Below are 10,000 nucleotides of genomic sequence, written 5' to 3' on the forward strand. Positions count from 1 at the left end.
CTGTTTTGAAAGTCCCCCTTAACAAAAAAATGTCAGAATTGAAGGATTTATATCGTACATTACGCCATCTTTGTTTGTAGCCTGATTTATTTCTCATACCAAATCTACAATTACACTCGTCTACTAACTAAATTTCAATGAATCAAAAGCAGCTGAAAAGAGCCACAATAAATACATTAAGTTCGGAATGAATTGTTTCTACTACACGAGTCTTTGCATTTGGAGCGTGTATATTTTCGTTTGTTCAGCTAAAGATAGCAGTAAGAAATCCGTCATATCTCACATGGACATGGAACAAAATACAGTGTAACGTAAACGAAAACTTTGATTAAAACCGATGTGCGTTTTATCCAAAGCCTGAAATATATCAAAACAATTACGAACGTTATAAATATATTGGATCTAATTTCCTGCCACAATTTTTATTACTATTTTAGTCTCGATCAAAACAGTTTAAGATTGATATAATAAAGATTCGATAGTAATGACATTTTTAGCAGAACCAATTCAGACCAACAATGGCAAGATAAACAGAAAGCAATATTGTCTTAGAAATCCCTAAAATACAATTATGCTACTTAATCGGTTTGGATCACGTTTACTGACATGGCTTAGAAGATTTTCCTTCGTTATATTGCGGATGGGGCAAAATAGGTAATATGTAATTCCATATTACTTTTTACATTATATATTTTTTACATTCCCTATAATGTTTTATATCCGTAGAACCCTTTACATTACAAGTATTGCTTTACCTTTGTGAGTAAAAATTGAACAGCATACTTATTATTAACATTGAAGCAGTTTGTGACATAGCTAACCGTTATTTTTTTTTAGAAAAGTTTACTTAAGTCTAAACCGATATAATTGAGGCTGCCAATATAATATCTGGATAATTACTGGTGTTAAACAATCAAACTTCTTTTCCTTCTTGAATTCCAAGTAATTTTGTTTCCACACTTATGTCTAATTTCATAATTACCAATTTTCAAAAATTGACGTCTACAGTACATAAAATGAATAATGACTTCAAAACTTCATTCTCTTTTCCTGCATGGTGCGTAAATATATCAGGGAGAGATTCATTGCAGCAAACTGTGGAGACGTTATTGAGAATATTCATGTTGAGCTTCAAGGTTTAGCGAAATTGTTTTAGTTTAATATCGTGGGTTATTCTCCACGACCCTCTTCCATTTGTCCAAAACAATTACAATTTTTGCTGCAGTTTAGATTTTTTTGATATCTAAGGATGGATAGTGACGTGTATGAATAACTTTTTTTTTAAACTGCAATTCTGGACAACTAAAGAAGGAACTTCGATTTTATTAGTCTTACTCAATTTGCCCCATCACATTATTAGAGGTGCAATATTAAGTAAATTTTTACCCGATAATGATATTAATAATGATAATGACAGTAGTAGTAGTAGTAGTAGTAGTAGTAGTAGTAGTAGTAGTAGTAGTAGTAAATATTGATTACATAAATGCATATATATATATGTCTGAATGCATATGTGATATGTAATATATATATATATATATATATATATATATATATATATATATATATATATATATATATATACATATATGTATGTGTGTATATATGAATATATAAGTATGGCTGATTGAATATATGTACGTTTGTACCCTACGTTAATTTTCTCTTTCACAAACTTGATAATATGCACAGTATATTACGCCTTAATCTCATCCTGTATCAGACAGTCGCTAAACATTATTGCATTTGTTACATTAAAGGGAATCTAAATAATAAATAAAGACCATGAAAATTCCCCTTCTAAATCTGAGAGCCTGACACAATATTTCTACTTTCTCATTGATGATCCCTACACACTGTATTAGGTTATCAGAAGATAATTCACGAATCTACTGCGCTTATAGAATTACGGTATAGCCTCCATTATAACGTTTCTCCAAGAAATGATACTTTCATTGGGATAAAATGTTTTTCTGTTTTAAAACACTGAGAAATATTTCAATATACTAGACATCAAAATGAAATTAGTGTCTCAAATCAATAACTGTCAATTAATGTGATTATTCGGCTAATGCAGACTTCATTTTTTGCATTTAGAGATCAAACATACAACCTTAGTTCTTGAATAACTGAATGAAATATATCAACACCATATAAGAACTCTGAATATATGAGGCAGCTAAAAAGGTAAGTTAGTGATTAAGTATCTAAAATGGAAAGCATCTATAAGTCTATTTATACTGTTACACTTACAGAAGTCTATAAAGTAATCGCACGAAATTATACCTCGAAAATGAAAGACATTTAAGATGCTGAAGCTAATGTATTGATGATACTTAGCCAGATAAATACCGTAACAACACAACTGTAATTCAAAGCTTAAGACGCTTAAGCAAATAACTTATTAACAAGATTAGAAACTATACTGATTTCACACACTGTTGACAGATATTGTGTGTCCGTTAAGGTTTAACAGTCATTAGGAACTTCTGAAGAATAGTTCAAATTATTTGTTAACAAAAAAATGTTCAACTTTCTATTGATCTAAATCTTAAGCTAAATATATACGTTTAGCACTATTGAAATCTTATATAAACAAGAAGCTGATATTATATAGCAAGTAAAATGCAGATGATTTTTAACATGAACATTCATAGAATCAGATACGACGGAAATAAAGTAAAATGTGTTTACAATAGAAGGGATTATGAATATAGATTAGAAAATGCTAATTTGACAACAATAGCTTCACGTCTATGATGGCAAAAAATGTTCCGAAACGTTAACGTTAAAAATTAACCCTATAATTACATTAGTTTTTATTGTCGATCTTTTTACGTTTCTATAACTTCTATTTACATGCAAGACACAAATTATGTCTTTTGAGAAATTGCGGCGAAAAATATTGTAATAATAGGTCAAAAATGGATTGCTTGTCTCGTTAAGACTTGAGAGAATCATTACACTAATAATAACTAACGTAGGCACTGGTCAATTATTAGTTCTTTGTTGCTAGTCTATCGGTTAAATATCTAACCTTTCATTAACGACATGCCTCCTCTCTTGAAGGTCTGATTTGAAGACTAAAGGCAAGCTTTGAAGAGAGGATGCATGTCAACAATGAAGTCGTGAATAGCGACGAAAGGACACATTACAAATAGATGGATTAGTTAGTTGGTTAATTATTTAACCATTTGACTAGCAATAAGGAAATGATACTGAGCCAGTGTGTGTTTGTTTGTTTGTTTGTGCGTGTGTGTGTGTGTGTGTGTGCCCTTTTGTTTTGAAACGGTCAGTTTTCGCTCATCGTTGATCGGCCGCATTAGAGACAGGAATTCAACTAGACAATAGAACACATTTTTCAGCCTATTTCTCTATGCATTCATACTCACACACATGCATTCACACACACGTATATATGCATACATAAATGTACACACACACACACACACACACACACACACACACACACACATCTACATGCATACATACATAAATACACACACACATCTACATACATACATACACACACACACATCTACATGCATACATACATACATGCTTTTTATTTTCTTTGTCACTTCCCTGGCACCTTGCTGCTCTTGGAGACGGTACTTAAACTACCGAGAATAAAACTTTTTCTCTGTTTATTTCTTTTTAACGCTATATAAATATATATATATATATATATATATATATATATATATATATATATATATACCCACGTACAAACTCACAAACGCACATATATATATACATACATACAGACATATTTTTAAAAACTTTTCTTTGTCGTTTCACTAGCACCATCCTGTTTTAGCGGACTGGTATAGTGACAAAACCTTTTTCTCAGTCTATTTCGTTTTATCGGCCCTGTCTGCATGGCAAAATACAAAAAGAAAAATATTGAGAGAATGAAAAATTTAAGTTGACCAGAGGGGCCCCTCAGTTATTAGGGGCCCTGACGCTTAAGCTTCATTACTTTTGTAGTAGATCCACCACTGCTGACAGCATGAAAAAGACCATCTTTTCCTTCCTACATGATATATTGTAAAGTGGGTGAGACTTTCTAATAGTAACTACACTGTAGAAATTCTGTATTTAAAAGATGAAATATTTCGTTCTTTCTTAGCATTCTTGATTATTCCATTATATATCATAATGTCAAATTAATAAGTTTTAAAATCAAATTAAGCCAGATTATACGTAATTTTCTGGAAGTCACAGTCATGTATAAGGGAAAGTGTGTAAGTTTGGCTGCATATTATATAAACCCCGAAAGATAAATGCAAATTCTATCCCCGTGGGATTTGAACTCAAGATGTAGTAGGATCTAATCGCAAACTGTGTTGCAAACAGCCCATTCTGTACATGTGTTCAAATGAAAGAAAAGTGATATGGGAATTGTGAATCACTATTGAACATATTGCTGAATGGAATAAGAATAATAATAGAAATCTATAGAACGTGCGTTATCTCTATATGTGCTATTGTGTCCGTGTGTTCACTGTTAGCACGTAACAATAAAGAAACCGTATATATTTGTCTTTGTTGCTTTAACAAACTACACAGACTTTATACACTTGTTATTGATAAGAATTGATGCAATTGTTATCGAGAGGAAAAAAATATATATAAGAAAATACAAGACAGGCTTAATGAAATTGCAATACGGAAAGCAAAAATCACCGGAAAATTACTTTTGAAGTTTATGATTACAAGAAGATAGTCTAATTGGAAGATTTGGCTTCATAGCTTTCATCTAAACTGTTACATGTTTAGTAATCAATTAGACTTTCTAGTTATCTATTATTTTCCTACTTCTTGCTTTGTTTGTCAAAAGCATGAAGATAAAAGATATGCTGATACAGTCAGGCGCATACATGAACACATACGCATTCGTATCCACACAGACAGGCACACACACACACACACACACACACACACATTAATATACACACAATTAAGTGTATATGACACATTCAAAGACGTAGTCGTACATTAGTAGAGACCTTTCACCACCAGCAAAATACAAACACATATCTTTCACATGTGGCGTTACGAATTTTTTTCGTATGTGCATGTATGAGTGTAAAGTTGCATACAAATATACACATCTGCACATACTTGTATATAAATATTTTGTTTGGTGTGAGTGTGTATGACTGCATGTTTGTGTGTGTATGTGTTGCGTGCACGTACTTCCATTGCGTGCATTTGTGTGTTTTGATTTGGAGGCATAAAATATCTCCGCATTAAAGGACACATTAATCCTGAATGAAATTAAAACATGCTGCCTGGAAGCAAATAAAGATTGTTAGTACATGATATAATATTAAATAATAACAAGTTAATTTTAGGACCCTCTCTAAAAGTAAACTAACACAAAGTCATGGAATTAAAATATAGTTAATTTAGATATGTTCGAGAACCCTCTCTAGTTACTGTCGTGAAGCAGGAATTGTGATATTTGAAGTATATCCAGGCCATGCATAATTTTTTTGGTACCATTTACAGTTCTTCATTATAACCTTGTCTATCCTTGGTGCTCTTGACTCCTTGTTGGTATCCCTTTTATAGCACTGACAGAAGATTATTTCCGCAGGGAACGTATATATTTACCCTGGGGGTACCTGTGAATACTTTCCATAGGAGGTAAAGACAAGCAATGGGTCGGTAATTGCCAACCTCAATACCCTTTCACCGATCCTTCATTAGCAATACTGTTCTTCCCTCAACCATCCACTCCGGATCTGTACCGCTCTGTAGGCAATTGTATAATTGCAACGCAATTCTCTATGTATTGACCTAAACACTTGAGCCAGTAGCTTTGAGTTCCGTCTGCTCCGGCCGCTTTCCAGTTAGGCAGTTTTGACATCATCCGTTATGCGCATATGGTCCTGTTGTGAAAACTGTCGTGATGGAGTTCGGATCTCACGGAATGAATCTACTCAGCATTGTGGTGGTGCAAATCTTCTTGCCCCTCGATGTTATTCAAACGTTGGTGGGTTTCTCTGCGGTTCGTGCCCATAGCACATCTTGCCTCTCTCTAGCCCCTCTTAAAGTAACGGGCTGGTAGAATCATTAGCACACCAAACAAAATGCTGAGCGGTATTTAGTCTGTCTCAAATTTCGCCGAGGTTGACTTTGCCATTCATTCTTTTGGTGCCGATAAAATAAGTACCATTACGTACTAGGGTCGACAGAATAGAATATCCCCCTACCCTTAAATTTCAAGCGTTGTGCCTATTTTAGTGAAAGATTATTATTATTATTATTATTATTATTATTATTATTATTATTATTATTATTATTGTTATTGCTGTTGTTGTTATTATTGCTATTGTTATTTGTTTCCATCTCCCCGTTTTGCGTGCTATGCTGGTTCATTCTGATAGAATGCACATCTCGTGAGCTTAGGTAACCTGCACCTATCTTAAAATCCTCACAGTAGCTAATAAACTAGTTTCCTGCATAACAGTGGAGTTTATGTTACAATCAAAATGTTCTTCGAATTTTTGGCAATTTCCTATTTACTGTATTCATCGCGCAGATGACAAGCAGTATTATCTTTATAATCTTACATTCCCAGAAGCGGGAAAAACTCGCATCCCGAATCATTTTACTTACCATGCTTTTCCAGTTCTTTCTCTTTTACTCTGGTATATACAGCATTATACATTGACGAGGTGTCCTGCCGAAGTGTTACATGACCTTATCTGTCCGCAGTTTACAATACAACAAGATCTTTGTATTCTTCATTCACCAGAACTTCTATCTAATATGTATGTATATATCTGTATGTATGCGTACATATATGCTCATATATGCCAATTTTCTCTATAGATGTACAGGTATAACAACGGATACATTCTACATCAAGTCAATTATTAGCAGACGACGTACAAAACATACCATTAATAATTTTGATACTACAGCCGCTACTACTGTGGCTGTAATTTACGGCGATGAAGATATGATGATGATGATACGATAATGAAGATATTGGTAAGGATGAAAAGTATGACGATCATGATATTGATAGAGGCGATGACATATTATGCAAGCGTTATCTTAGCGACGGAAACCGATGCGACGCTGTCTGTACCTAGCTGACAGCGCATAAAATTTATGCTGATTATTTTAAATATGATTGCTGCCACTAATTGCAAATGTCTAAGTGTCAGTTGGACACCCATGCTTGGAGAGAAGATATACATATATAAGTATATATATATATATATATATATGTGTGTGTGTGTGTATATATATATATATATATATATATTTATATATATAGGGACGTATGCATGTACATATACATACATACACACACATACATACATATATATGCATGCATATATACACGCGCGACCACGCACACACTCATGAACACGTTTATTATTATATATATATATATATATACCCACAAATTTTTTATACAGCAGATGGCTTGCGTACATATGTACCCATTTATATATTTACGAGTGTATGAGTGCAAACGTATAAATAGGTGCTATGAACGTAAGACTGCTCTTGTATAAATCTGTGTGTATGCATGTGGCTCTATGTATATTATGCCTTACGTGTGCACGTGAGTGTGTGAGTGTGTGCCTGCGCGTGCTTTGACTGACACACATATTATTATTATTATCATAGCTACTAGTATAAAATTGAGCGAGGCAAATGTCAATAGGTGACGATGTACATTACAGTTAAAAGACTGGAGGTTATATTGAAGAGGAAAACAAGACTGTTCAGAGGTGCGAGGGAAGCAACTGGTGCTGTAAAGTGCTTTACGATACTTAGGAGATTGCACAGAATACTGATGAGAAGTGGATACGAGTCTCGTTGGTCGCTGATAAGTTCTTTAAGGAGGAACCATTGAAAACACTCGGCTTAACAATGTTCATAAAAAATACATAGAAAATAGACAAAAAAGCCATACGACGACGATGAGAAAGTGAAACCAATTTAGAAGGTAGATTAGGACCAATAGCATTACAGATGCAGTGTTGAATGGGGTTAAACAATCCACAGCAGCACATGCCTATATGTGACAAGGGCGAATGGTGGACTTAAAAAGAAAAGGAACATTCTCAGGAGTGAGATAACTCCTAGAACGAAGGAGTGAGTCTACCATCTTTGCAGCCGATTTGGCAAGAGATTCAGTGTAAATCCTCCAAGAAAAATCATCACAGAAACTCACTCCTAGGAGACGGCGAGAACGACTGTCAGGTAAGTCAATACCATCCATTGTAACCAATGGCAGCAAAGAATGTCTGAAACAATTAATTGAAAGGAGTTTAGTTTTCGATGAATTGAACGTTACAAGCCATCTACTCCACTCAACAATAGTTTAAAGATCATTCTCAAGGTAAGCTGCAACCTCAACTTTATCAAACAAGTTGTCAGATTTGTCCAAACAAGAGTACAAAGTAGAGTAATCAGCATAGTTTACTAGCTGACAAATGATACGACCAGGCAGACCAATGTTAATAAAGAAGAAAAAGAGTCGGGCCCAGGATAGATCCTTAAGGAACCCCGGCATTATTAGAATAACTAGATGAAGTTTGGCCAACAAGAACAACCTTGATCCTACGTTTATAAAGGAAAGAGGAGATGATGTTCAGCATGGAAATTAACACACCAAAGGATTGGAGCTTCCATAGAAGTCCAACATGCCAAACCCTATAAAATACTTTAGAGATATCAAGAACAACTGCCCTAGCTTGACCAGATACATTCAACACACTCGGATACACGCTGGTCTACATGGTTTTTGATGTTTAGGAAACACACATCATTCCTATACCAAAGCGGTCTCCTGAATCCAAATTTTTATAACCTAAGTTTGAAGGGAATTAACCGGAAAAATTGACAAACGTTCTCTATCCTAATCTTGCCTCTGCAATTAGACCGGTTCCACATAATGAAGAGCTTCTTTTTCTTGTCAACGTCTTGCCTCAGATAATTTTACCTTCAACCAAAGAAGATTTAGCACCCGAAGATGACACAAGTGATCAATACTTTTCAGACTTTACCTCAGCTATTCTCTCAGGTGAGCTTGATGATCTAGTTTGTTTCTTGAAACGCCACCACACCAAATAATAATAATAATAATTCTGCCGAACCGTTGGTTTCCCGACTATAAGAGAAGAATCTTCTAGAGAATGGTGTCCGTATATCCTTTTATGGGAGTCGGCATGAAGATTTCCTTTCTTTCTTTACAAAAGACGAAGAGCTAGTTTACTGCATATATGTCAGTGGGCTTCTTAATAAACTTAGCATTGAGGCGTACAAACCAGGGTAATGGCGTCTATCTCGCGATAGGCTACACTAGTAAGCGCCCTAACTATTGATCACTCGTATATGTATATCGTGAAATGAAAAAACTCGATTGAGATTAACGACGAACGTAGAGTTTTAACAGAATCGAAATTAGTGAATGATTTAAATGGGAATTTGGGTATGACTTCGCCTTTGTGACCTTGGACAATTAAAGACACTGGAAGACAAAAGGCTAGAAAGGAGTTGGTGGTGCGTTTCAATGGTTAAGATGAGCGGTAGTGACATTGCGTAGCTACATAAATTAGAATGTAACTGGTTTGGAAACCGGATATAAATATTTTCTCGTGTTGCTTTTCATTGCGGTATGTACATGTGCATTTTGAGCATAGTGTGAGGAAGCGTAGTGGTTTTGGTTAGCCAGGATGTTGCGACCTGGTAAGCAGTGTGAAAACGTATAAGTAAGAATGAGAGGTGGTTGAAGAGACTGTGTGTGTGATCCTATTCATTAAACAGACTATATATGGTAATACAGAGACTATATATGGCAATACGGAAATTGTAATTTTAATGAGTGCAAGTACATAGACAATGCATGTAGCGTTATAATACAACTACAATACAACTACAAGGACTTACAACGTTTAATCTTCATTTCGAAAACTGATTCAGCCATCCTACCTACACAGTCCAACTGGTTTTATTTAATCTA

Source organism: Octopus sinensis, linkage group LG9 (assembly GCF_006345805.1).
Source record: "Octopus sinensis linkage group LG9, ASM634580v1, whole genome shotgun sequence".
NCBI classification, from domain to species: Eukaryota; Metazoa; Mollusca; class Cephalopoda; order Octopoda; family Octopodidae; genus Octopus; species Octopus sinensis.